The sequence below is a fragment of the Drosophila albomicans genome, chromosome X (genome assembly GCF_009650485.2).
Source record: "Drosophila albomicans strain 15112-1751.03 chromosome X, ASM965048v2, whole genome shotgun sequence".
Classification (NCBI taxonomy): Eukaryota; Metazoa; Arthropoda; class Insecta; order Diptera; family Drosophilidae; genus Drosophila; species Drosophila albomicans.
Window position 1 is genome coordinate 8,635,238 of NC_047627.2, and position 13,229 is coordinate 8,648,466.

The 13,229-nt window shown below is 33.5% G+C and overlaps 1 long non-coding RNA gene across 1 annotated transcript; it reads right to left on the reverse strand.

The window, feature by feature from the left end:
* Nucleotides 1–11,849: 11,849 nt before the first annotated feature.
* LOC127565258 (uncharacterized) lies at nucleotides 11,850–13,139 on the reverse strand. Its single transcript, XR_007954628.1, has 2 exons — nucleotides 12,981–13,139; nucleotides 11,850–11,986 (listed from the first exon to the last, which is right to left on the reverse strand). It is a non-coding gene; the product is annotated as an uncharacterized LOC127565258 (long non-coding RNA).
* Nucleotides 13,140–13,229: the final 90 nt, after the last annotated feature.

The window sequence follows — 13,229 nt, forward strand, 5'->3', positions numbered from 1 at the left end:
TGCACTCGAATTTCATGGCCGGAAATTATTTGCCGTCTGCAATTTCAATTATAGGAAAAAACTGTGCACAGTTTGACAGCCACTGCAGTAGAAGTTGACGCCGCGCCCTTAACCCAGCGAAGCATCGAATGCATTTCTTAACTTCCGCTGTGCCATTGAGATGCTATTGAACATCTAGACCACCGTTATAAAATGCTTAATTTGTTAAGGTTGTTAAGGGCAAGCAAGGCGAGCCAAGAATTTCATAAGCCACTGTATGCAGTTTGCTGATCTCTTTCTGTTTTGGGGCGTTGTCTTCGTTCGTAATCAAATTGAAATGGATAATGGAAATTCCAATGCCAACTGCTTGGCCATGCGTAACGCTAATACCACTAACTTCTCCCCTCCCACTGCCCCCTTGCAAGGGGGATGACAACAACAACAACAACTACAACAATAACATTTTACGTGTTGAGGAGTTATGGGTGAGCGCATTGCAAGTCGCCAGAGTTGGCGTTGGAGTTGAAGTTGGGACTGGAGAGTCACGTGCTGTCTAAGCGGCGACCCATTACATTTCATATTTGGCAGTGCAGCAGAACAGACGGGGGGAGTGACAGAGGGGCGGGGGCAGACTTCCGCTGGCTATACCCTGTTAACTCCATGTGCTTGGGTGTTACAAATTGCTGCAACTGTTTATATTTCAACTATTTATTAAGAAATTTCAATATTTACAATTGTTTTAACTACGATGTTAGCATTTTATTCTACTTTACTTTAGTTCCTATGAGTGCATCGTCTACCCATGGGCAAGAAGAAAAAGTATTCAGCAGACAGAAGGTGGCATAAAACGCTTACTTACTACGGTTTCTAGTTACTTTGGCTGACAGTGTGGTATATTTTGTTTTCTACGGTATATTTTAAATGTAGTAATATTTGTATTTGCGCTATAATAATTTGGTATATTTTTAGAATAATACCGCACTATTTCGCTTTTATTCAAAATCTGTAGCGGGTATCTCATAGTTGAGAACACTCGACTGCAGATTTCTTACTTGTTGAAATTTGTCAGTAGGAGTTTTCGATCAAAATTGCCAATGATTTTTTTCTGATTTCAAGCGTAAAATCTATTATTAAGAAGCTTCAATATTATTATAAACATTTAGACTTTTTAAAATACTAAGTAAATTATAGATTCTTATTGAATAATGCATATTTTTCTTATATATTTGTATCCTCATCATTAAGATGTTAATTTATTATTAGACTCTTTGTAAGCTAGTTGAATTTATTTGGTATTTTATTTTAATATTTTCCCTTCGATTCTTGCTTATAAGCTAACGATTCATAATTATATATTTCTAATTTTTAAAATCATTATTTAACTCTCATGTAAATTATAGATTCTTATTGTATAATACATATTTTTTATAACATATTTTATCGTCATTATAAAGATGTTAGCTTATTATTTGTAACCCCTATGCATTAGTTGAAACTATCATAGTTATTTGGTATTTAATTTCAGTATTTTTCCTTTTGATTCTTATTTATAATTTGTTTTGCTAGAATTTCCATTATTTCTTCACCAATTTCAAGTGCTGCATAACTTGAAGTCCATCATTTCAAGTGGCTCGCATCTTTGTCTGTGTTGTGGTATCTTGTAACTGCCACGCCCACAGCCCACACAGCCCCCATAAAAGCATGAAAATTGTGTTATTTGCAACATATTGCTGCGGGTTCTGGGCAAAAACGGTGGGCGATGGAGGCCAAAGGCAGCACCAAAACTAAAAGCCAAAACCGCAACACACACACACACAGATAGATACACAGGCATATACACACACAGTCGCACACACATATACACAGATAACGACGCCTATTACTTGCGGTTACCTGTTGCTGTTTTTGCTTTAGCTCGTAGGCGCCGATCTGGCCAGCGGAAAAGTCGAAATGAAAAACAAATCGCAAAACTGTTATGCGGTTGTGCAAAACTGTACGAAACTTGAACTTAACTTGGCAATCGATTAAAGGGCTTGACCCTGAAGCACATAGCGTTAGTTCTCAACTATCAAGACAGCAAAGACAGCGGAGGGATTATTACAATCCAAGATAAGCAAAGTGTGCAAAATTGAATTTGAAATTGATAATATTTATACTTAATTTAAATTTAAAAATGTAATTTGAAACTAAATGAGTGAAATTGTATTTGCAATTTTAAATTTGAAATATCTCTACTTAAATGGAACATAATATTTAAATAATACAAATATTTGAAGTAAAATAACAATCAAATACAGAACTGAAAACTATAATGAAATTAAATAAATATTTCGAAATTGTTACTTAAACATTTGAAGTAACTTAACTATTGCTTGTTGATAGCAAGAATATCTTACAAACGTAATTTGAAATTGAAATAAAATTAGATTTGATAAAATGTGTCAAATTGAAATTTACATTTAAATCAAAAGCAATTTAAGAATAATACAAAAACAAGTGAGAAAGCTACATTCGAATGTGCTCGCTACCCATTTTTAATAAAAGTCGAACAATGCGTTATTATATACCACTAAAATACTTATAATATACCAAAGACTATATTTGGTATATTGATATAGCACTTTATTCAAAATATACCATAGAGAACAGCCAAGCAGGTAAGATCTGATTTTTGTTGGTGCATTTAGTCATACAAAAGTATTTCTTAAATAACTTTGACAACTTTTATCCGATCGCTATAAAATTTTCAGTTGTCATAACTACTGTAGTTATATATAACAATGTTTCTACCTAATGTAAATAGAAGTCAATAAAAACATAACTATTTTAAATACCAAACTACATTGCGAATTATGAATATGTATCTATATTAAAATGCGATAAATTTAAATTTAATTAATTACACAAAAAGAGTGTAGATAATAAAGTGATTATATAATAAAGCAAAATCATGTTTTCAGCTTTTCCGCCTACTTCCCCACTGCCTTCATGATCAATAAAAGATCACGATCAAAATGAGGACGACCTTAAAGTGAGGTAAGTAAAGTAAGTACACGACTGCGAGACAAAAGCACTTTTGGGCAGGTTGAACTTGAGAATGATGTTCCCAGGCCGTGTTTTTATTGTTGGCAAAATAAAGGCAACTAATTGCCGCATCATTTCAGTTAATTTGTTTAAAGTAATTAGCCGCAACGCGAAAGGAAGGGAAAGGAAGGGAAGGAAAGGCGAACGTGACACAAACTCAAACTGTGAACGCGATTTGTAGACACATACTCATTAGTATATAGTATATACTATATACTTTATATAGTATATTGGAAAAATGTAATCGTAAGTAGTGTATTTTAGCTTGGACAACAAATGAGTCACGTTCGTGTTGCGTTGCATGCATCAGAAGAGGGGTCAAATGGAAGGGAAAGCCAAATGCTCGATTGAACTTTTTATGGGTAATTAACAGTCATAGTTGAGCTTGTTGTTGTTATCGTTGTTGTTGTTGTTATCGTTGTTGTAGGCATGCAAACAAATGTGACGATAAGAGAAGAGGGAGACACAAGCCACAAGTTGATCGACTGTTGCAATATGTTGTGTGGGTGGTCAGTTTGTCAGTCTATCTCCCTCTCACTTGCTCTCTCTATCTCTCTCTCTCTCTCTTTTTCCGGCACACATCTGGCTGTGTGCTGATTGAGCAAGTGGCAAGCAACGTTGCGGCCTCTTTGCAGTTTCCGCCGCCAATGCTTGCCACATGCCCAACTTTCAGCTGCAAAACGTATCTTTCCCTCTCTCTAAAAATACATCTTTAGATTGGGACCCGGACAATATATTGTTTATTTCGGCTGCTCATTGTCGTCTGCCTTGCTACTTGCTACTTGCCACTTGCCACGACTTGCCGCCTGGTTGCAAGGTTATGCTCAGAGTAAAAAAAAAAAAAACGATTTTTATTGTTTTGTTATCGTTTTTTCCCCCTCTTATTATTTGCTTCATTTTAATTTTTTTGAATTTTTCTACTTGGCAGCTAGAAATTTTGTTCGCCGAATACTTGAAGTCAATTTGTTTGCTTATAAACAATTTCAAATTGTTATTCTTTTTTTCGCCTTTATATCTCTAGCAGCGTTTCGCTCAAATTGAATAGTTCTGGAACAATTTACTTATTGTGCCTAAGTCAACACACAAAAACGCAACACGCATATCTTAAATGCGGGTAATTTAAATTGTTGATAAAAAAAAGTTCACATTTTTGTTATTCATTTCTGTGGCATTCAAAAATTACGATTATTTCAACTACATTTTTCGTTGAAACAAACATTAAAGTTATCGCCTTGGATTGCATATTAAAATTCGACTGACTCAGTTTTAAATGATTATGAAAATTTCCCACTGAAAATTGCAGTTCAACTAAAAATAGTTGCTGTCAAGTTTCTATATAAAATCGACTTTTAATTGGATCATAAATACGTACATTTTCTTTCTCATAATAAGTTCTTTCCTCCTTGTCTCATTCTACGCTTTGTTTTATCAAACTTACAGGCTATTATTATATACTTAGTATTTGAACAAAGACTTGCTTTATTTCTATATTTGTCTGGTTGATTAGTAAGCAGTTGAGCAATACAATTATTTCTTTATTAAATTAATACATTGAAGTAGTTCTGTACGTTTAAAAAATTCTTTGTTACTTCCAAACACTTATCTCTTATAAATTTCGTTCTTTTATTTCATTTTCTAAATTAAAGTACTTCTGTACAGCAACTCTTATTCAAATCACATTCATATATTCCACTAAATATTCACGATATCTTTGAGTATTCGAATCGCAGCACGTCTCGAGAACATTTGCAACTTGTTTTTGTGTGTGTGGCTGATTCAAATTTTGCGCAAAAAAAAGAAAACAAAACGAACAACTCGAATGATAAATAACAAAATGAGTAAGTCAACAAACAATTGGAGCGTTGTCGTCATCATAGTTAAGGAGCTCTCGACGATGTGATCAGCTTTATTTTATCTTTGCCAGCTCTTCAGAGTTCTATTTATTCATCGAAATCTCTATTGATGGGCCGCTGACTAAATGCCTCTGAGGGTCGACAAACGTAAATGGAATTGGAAACCAGATTTTTAAGGTGGCAAACTATTTTATATATACAATATTCATTTGCATACGCTCACGATCAGTAGGAACGAAAGAGCTGGAAATGAAGGGGCAGGGGAATGGCAGGGGATGGCGGCACATTGAATGATGATTCAATTAACTGAAATGAAAACATGACCCAAGAGTGCCCCGTCAATGTGCAAATTCAACGAGCTAGATTTCCAGTTGAAAATCACATTTGTGATTCACACAAAGTCAAAGTTCACGGGCAATTTGGCAAAAACAAAGATCGTTAACTGAAGGTCTAGTCAACCCTCCCCGCTCTCCTCTCTTCTCCTTGCCACTTACTTGTTTACATTGTCAAGTGATGATACAATAGTAATAAATTGTCGTCGCTTCGTTCACGACTCGTTTATACGAGGTGTTCAGTTACAGTTACTATACAATTATTATTATTATTATTATTATTATTATTATACTAAAGGTAAGGTTCATGAAATTGAACTAATTTATCTGCGCACTTTGTAATTTATTTATAAGAATGACAGCTACGAAGTACTCATAAATCATAGTTAAATAATGTGATATTGTTTCTTAAGTTACAGTCGCAAGATGAGCACATTTTGTGTTCTAAAATGAAGCCGAATCCAAACTAATTAAATACAAAATTATATAGAGGATTATTTGCCTAGTAAGTAGTCTTCATTGCATGGATTGTTAAAAGCAGATATAAAAAACTTTTTAATACACATTTGTAATTCTTTTTAAGTTATTTCCCAGCAAATACAAATTGGAAATGAGAAAAATACTAAATACAACAAATAATACTAAAAAACATACTAATGAATAAAAGCTATTAAGAACAATTTAGTAAAATTCAGCATTAATTTTTAAGTGATTTCATTGTAGTAAAAATCAACAACAACGAAATACAACATAGTAAAATGTAATTAAATAATAAGTACTAAACCTAATTTGCAGTTGATTCCAGGGTCACAGAATCTAATAAAAAGTCGAGCCAAAAACATCATAAATTTTCAAATTGCATTCACGAATCCCAAATTCAAATTTAGTCTAGTTATTCCAAGGTGTAAAAATAAACACATTTCCAGCCATGAGTCATGAGCGTAATTATTATTTCAGTAATTTGTTGGATGCGCTTTCGTAACATTTATCTCTCATATCTTAATGGTTTCGCGTCAAGAGATTTCGAGAGACAGTCTGTCTAGATAGCTGATTTCTGGTCTCTGGTAAAATCATCTTAGGATAGATGCTTGAGCAATCTAGCAAATATTTGTAGTAGATCTTTCGTCAGACACCTCTCAATTTAGTTCTTTACTCTGGGTTTTTTTTCTTTCTTTTTTTTGTTTTATGCTAGCCTTCAACATTTTGTATTTTTGTATTTTTCATTTTGCCAAATTGAGTTGGAAATATTCTACGTTGCCAGTTTGTTGTTTGTTTTGTTTTATTCATAAATTTTTTTGGCGCCGACTACAAAATGAACTCGAGTGGGCGACAGATCAACCGAAGAATGATGATGATGATGATGCTGATGATGTTATTGGTGTTTTTAGTGTTTTATTTGGTTCTGGACAATTGGATGCCATCGATTGCAGTAACATTTTTGTGTTTCGTCACAAATGAATGCGTCATCTGCACAGTGGGGCAATTATGTTATGTTGCTGTGTGTGTTTGGATCAATAAAACTGCGACAACGGCAATGCAGTCAAAGGGAAAATCCATTTGAGGCCTATTTGACACACTTTGCGTGGGGAGTTCACTTAAAAGGCAATTGCAAGACGCCGCCGCTGCTGTACCCCACCCCCCCTCACATTACCCCCTCTCTAATAGCCAAACCAAACACCCCCTCAATTTACACGCAATGCTTTGTTGCAACTGAGCTGAACTCGACTGCAAGATACCCTAGCAAAATAAATACTAGAGATTAGATTAGCTGATTTATATATTTACACGTACACGTAACTACATATAAATAACACAATTGTATAAATAGTTCGCAGAACTCGGCTATTTAATCGCCTGACAACCAATCTAATCAGTCCGAATAGACATTGAAATAGTTTTTGCCTTATACAATAAATTATGTGTTGTGTGTATCAAAATGTAATATCACAGTTTATTTTAAAGTACTTGAACGCAATTATTAGCTAATTACTATTCACCAGTTTTAAGATTGAAGTGTTGATAGACGTGTTTAAAATGTTATTAATTATTTGACATGTTGACTGAAAAGTAAAGTATATAAGTTTTTTTTTAAATAAAATTAGGTATATACTATTTTTGATTATTTTCGAAGTTAAACAACATCTAAATACAGAATAAAAGGTGAATATTATCAAATATTAAATGATTCCATTATATTTAAAAAAAACTGATATTTAAATAAAATGAATCATTTAATATTTGAGCCTTTTTCGAAAATAAACATAATTGAAATGAAGAATACTAAATGTTTTTTATTAATAATAAACTAAGTAATTAGTATAATAAATTATTATACTCGCAACCCATAAGTAAAATACCAAATATAGCCATCACTATATTTTAGTACATTTGCGGTATATTCATTTTATATATTTTATGAATAATACTGCACTCGACTGTAGCTATTTTTCTTGTTTTTATCTGTTTTCTGATTAACTAATTACTCCAGTGATAAATATTTTACAAATTCATTTTTTCATACACAATACAGTCTTTTTGTTTACGTTATAAAAGTTAAATTGGAATGTTATGTTTAATCGATTTTAATGTGCAATTTTTAGCGGAAGAAACACTTTTTTCACAGGGTATTCGAAATTTATAAAATATGAATATTTATATATAATATATAAATGTTCAGTTCTTTTTTAGCGACAGAATGTTCGAAACTTGTTCTATTTATTAATATTATTCAATTCTTTTTTCGTAGAGTATTTGAAATTTATGAAAGTAAAACCTTCTCAATTTCTTATGCTGCCAAATTAGCCATTATAATGCTATATAATACACACAGATCTATAGTTATAACTACGGCTGCCCAACAGTCTGCACTTTGTCTATGGCCGCAATGCATGCGATGCGTTCTTCTTCGTTCTACGAGAATATTTTCTGTTTTCTGTTTTCTTTGGGGGTCTCTGCTCCATAAATCAGACGTTAGACGACTTGGCAAATGGTCGGCCTGACAGTTTTATGACCACAACACAAAAACTGGGCCGAAAATGGGGAGCCTCATTCTTCTTTCCCCCCTTCAGCTGGCCACAACTACCTGCCATGGCAACCAACCCCACACACAAAGTGAATAAGGGATTTTTCTTGTCATTTTCAACCCGATTTTGCAGCAGTTCTTTTTCTTTTTGTTGCAGCCTGATTAGCGGGTCATTATGTGACCCACTTTATATGGATGGAATGGATGTGGCCACTCGCCCATTGCGAAGCGAATCAAGCATAACAAATGAATGCAAAGCAAGGAGAAAGCCAACTTTGATACAATCTTTCAAAGTTCCATAGTTTGAGCTCGACTTTGTTTGCAGCTGTGAGCGTAGCTCAAAAAAAGGGAAATGAAGTTCGAGGAATACTTAAAAAGGTTTTTCCCTTTTTCCTATGCAAATGAATGTTAATCATTTCCATATAAAAAACTTTAATATCGGATATGCACATTATTAAATTTGGAATGTTTAAGAATTGATAGAAAAATATTAACGCTTAAGGATTTTTGTTTTATTTTTGTTTTGAATTAAATTTAAAAATATGTACTTTAGTTATTTATGAAATGAAAATAATAATTTATTGCAAATATGTTGCATACGTTTATTTTTATTATTTTCTTAGACATTTAAAACTTAATTTGTTTGTCATTATTTAGTCAAATTAAAGAGGTAAGTAAAGACCAAGAATTTAAGTTCTTTTTATTTTTCATTAGGCATTATATTCTACAATTTATCCGATATATTTATCCTTTATGTTGAAATCATTTCTTTTAATTCAAATCTTTACTATAAAAAATCAGTGGTGTTGCAAGTCTCTCGTAAGGATTTTATTTTTATTATGATTAGTTTTATTTCAAACAAGTAAGAAAGCTATAGTCAAGTGTGCTCGACTGTGAGATACCTGTTACCCATTTTGAATAAAGGCAAAGCATTTCGGTATTATTCGTATAATTTGTCAAATTATTATTTGGTATATTGATAAAATACTTCAATCGAAATATACCATAGAGTACAAAATATACCAAATTGTCAGACAAGCGTCCCCTATACAAAAGTATTTTTCAATAACTTCTTATTCTAAAAGAAAGACGACTGTATCTTTGCGGAATCTCTAGAATGTTGTAAACGTTATTATAGGCATTTTACGACATATCACACATGGTATAAGTATTTTTGCCGCCCTTCGCCCACTTCCACATCCCAGTCCAGAGAGCAAGTCGGCGACCTATCGAGCTTGATGGCCTGCTAATCTCAAATTGCATTTGATTGTCGCCATGCAAATGAGGTTACACACACACACACACACACACACACGCAATCTCACACGCACACATAATTCCATATCAATTTACAGCAATTGCGGCACACGCACTCCCCCCTTCTCCCCACCCACGCCATATATTCGACATGTAAAATTAAAAAATATATGTTACACATACAATATGAGCGTGAAAAAGTGGAGGGAAAACGAAAGCCAGAACACCAAGGCAAGCAAAATATACAGTTCAAATTATTTTTAAAGCACAGCCAACGGGATTGGCCGAACGGCCTCTCAAGTTGAATGAACCAAACCACACAAAAAAAAAGAACCGCAGAAAAAAAGAAAAAAAAATTAGCAGAAAAATCCATTTTCCCAAAAGGTGTCGACGACAAAGAACTCACACATCACATCAAATGTAATTTCATATGCGAAAAAGAAAAAAATAATTAACACAAAAAATATATATCTTGCAATATGCCACAAATAAATTGTCTGAGAGAGAGAACATTTCCTGTTGTCGGTGCTTTTCTTTTGATGTGGCTTAACAATCTTAGATTACCTTTAATTTGTATTCTATTTAATTGCTGCTTATCTTCCGTCTTCCATTCACTTTCTTTCCCATTTCTTTTGCACTGCACTTGATCTGCTTCATGGTCACAACTATTTGACTTTATTACGCTTCTCAGCTTACAACTCTTTCGCTTCTTTCCGGTTGAATAGCCTCGCCATTGTCACATTATATTCTCATTTGTTTTTGGCTAAGGAAAGTGCATTAATTATTTATAGCGATCACTGGATGGCATAAATCTCATTTGTGTCTAACAAACGACTAACAAATTAAGCAGTTTGCAAGTCCATAAATCTCTCATCAAAAATGCTCTAATCCTCTAGTTCCATTGATGAGCTATTTCAACACTACGCTGGAAATAAAATCTAATTGTTGCACAAAAAATAAAGCTTAACATTAAGCTGTCGATTAATTTGAAAAGCCCCTTAAAAGGATAAGAATACTTTAGCTTGACAATATTTGAGAAACTTAAAGCACATCTATATAAATTAATCTGATTATTTCCAGTGAATTTTCGGGGCGAATAAAACTGAAAAGTTTATGCATGTCGAGAGGCGATAGTAACATAAATCGAAAATTGTGCTAAACAAGCAAAGATTTGTTTTCATTTATTATTTTTTTTGAATTACTCTCGACGTCGTCGTCGTCGTCGTCGTCGCTGTTGTTTCGGTTTGTTTAAACTGCCTGCCGAAAAATGAGATCATGCAGCGCATTTCGGGTGGAACTGAGAACTGAACTCTATGGAAATTGGCGTAGATCATTTTATTAGATGGCTGCGTTAAAACATATCCGAATCCAAAATGAATGACGCATTTCAAATGCAGGTCACGCACACGCACAGATATATACATTATGTTAAAATGTATGAATTAGGAATAATTACAACAAATTAGAGCGGAAATGTATTTCGATAAGGACTCGTTACTTATTTCATTTTCCGAGTTCTTTTTATTTAAACCCATTTATTTCATACATATTCATACTATGTATTTTAAGTACTTGATTTGCATTTCGGAGACTACAGTAGACACTCGCAAATTAGAGCCAGCTAAAAATTATATTTTCTGAACAACTATTTCGATTTGTAAATAGTTGATTTTAAACTTAATTTTATTTAATACAAAATGAAACAACCCAGTTTTCGGCATTTCCATAACTTTACTTTTAGTTCCTAGAATATTTGGATTGCAAAATATTCTAATTTACGAGCTTTTTTGGCCTTTTTAATTTTTATTTTATATGCTATAGGAAAATAAGCAAATCTATTATATTTAATGAAATATTAAGATGTCTTTTATTTCTATTAATATATATTTTTTAGAACCTTCTCTCTATTATGATATCAAAGAATAATTGTAATTTTCTAAGCTTTTATTAATAAGTTTTGTTGCGTAGAAATTTTAATGGCTTAAAAGTCTATCAATTTGTATGTTTGTTGCTTTAATGTAATGAAATGGTAGATCCTTGTTATAAAAACAATAATTTTGTTGAGAAAATATTTAAAACTGGAGTGAAGGCGATTTCGTGGCGTTTTTTATGCTTGGAATGTGCATGACTTAAAAGCGTACTTGTCGCTATAAATAGTTTTGTCGATTGCTTGCTGCTTTTGGTGAAAGTACAGCTGTTAGTGGGTGACCCCTCCCCCTTCCTCTTACCATCCCTCCTCCTATCATCGAACCACCTGTTCAATCTGCCCCCCACACACGAAACAGTAGAGAGCAAAAAACTAAATGTAGTAACATTGAACTCACCTGTTGCTACTGCTTATTATTGTTGTTGCTGTTGTTGTGATGTTGTTTTATTTTTGCAACCGGTTTTTGTGTTTACTTTTTTGTTTGCTGTAACTCGTCTAATTTGTACTTCGATTAAATCCGTTTGATGTGGCTCTAAAATTTAAACAAACAAAACTGACAACTTGTAAAATACAAATCAAATCCTTTGACAAAGAAATGTTTTTTCCACAAACCATCACAAAGAAAAAAACGAAAAAAAAAATGGCAACAAAGTTTTTGGCACATTGCCATGATACGCGTGTATCTGTATCTGTATCTACACATATTTGTATCTTATCTTATCAAAGCTGCTGCCTTGAACAATTTCTCATTATCAGCTGATAAGAACAAGCAGCGAACTGCGGCGGCTGCGCTTCACAAATCGATTGTTGTTGTTGTTGTTGTTGCTGTTTGTGTTATTGTTTGTTAATGTGACGGAAACAATGCTTGTAACTATATACAAATACACATAGTAAGTCATACTTTCAATTTACGTGCTCATGACTAACGTATTTAATAATTGCTATCGAAGTTGACGTCATCGAAAGTCACAACGAACGTTACATTCAATAGCTGTCGATTTTCGATAAATTTGCCAAAATACCGATTGAAATGCAGCGATCGTTGTTAGCTGATGATTCATCTAACATCGAAATCGAATGAGGAAGCGCGCGTGTTAATTATGATGATGATGTTCACAATGATGACGATCATTTGGCCATGACGTCATTTTCGTATTTGGTATCAAACAAAAGGGTTGCACTTGAATTTGAAAACAATAAACAACAAACAAGCTACAAGTTGAACCCAAAACCAGCTAAACGAGCAGCTGGTTCACCTTCAGCACTAGCGCGAGATCCCCATTCAAATTGGAACAATTATTTAGCGTGTGTGTGTGTGCGATTGTTTGTGTGTATGTAAATTCGCGTACACTTGGAATATTGCACTAAAAACAAAACACAAGCAACAACAAGAACAACAAAAACAAAAAACACAGACTACTCTGAAACAGAACAGAACGTTTTAAAGTTGTATGTACGCCGTATTGAATTACGCACGAACGCGCGTCTATTTTTAATTTCACATTCAGTCTTGTAACTCTTTTTACCGTTGCGTTTTGTTTACGTCCTGTTGCACGCGTCGCTTGCAGAAAATTGTAAATACAGAGCGCGCGTAAAATGCCGGCCAAATAAGGGCGATTTTAAATACAACACAAAGCTCGTGCTTCGACCGCGTCCGGTGCATTCAAAGAACTAATTTCGACTGAATTGCCGAATGGTACGCAGCGTGACCGCAAGCTCAAGTTTAAAACATACCAAAAATACATTTTAATGTAGGGTCACACTGCATGATATAA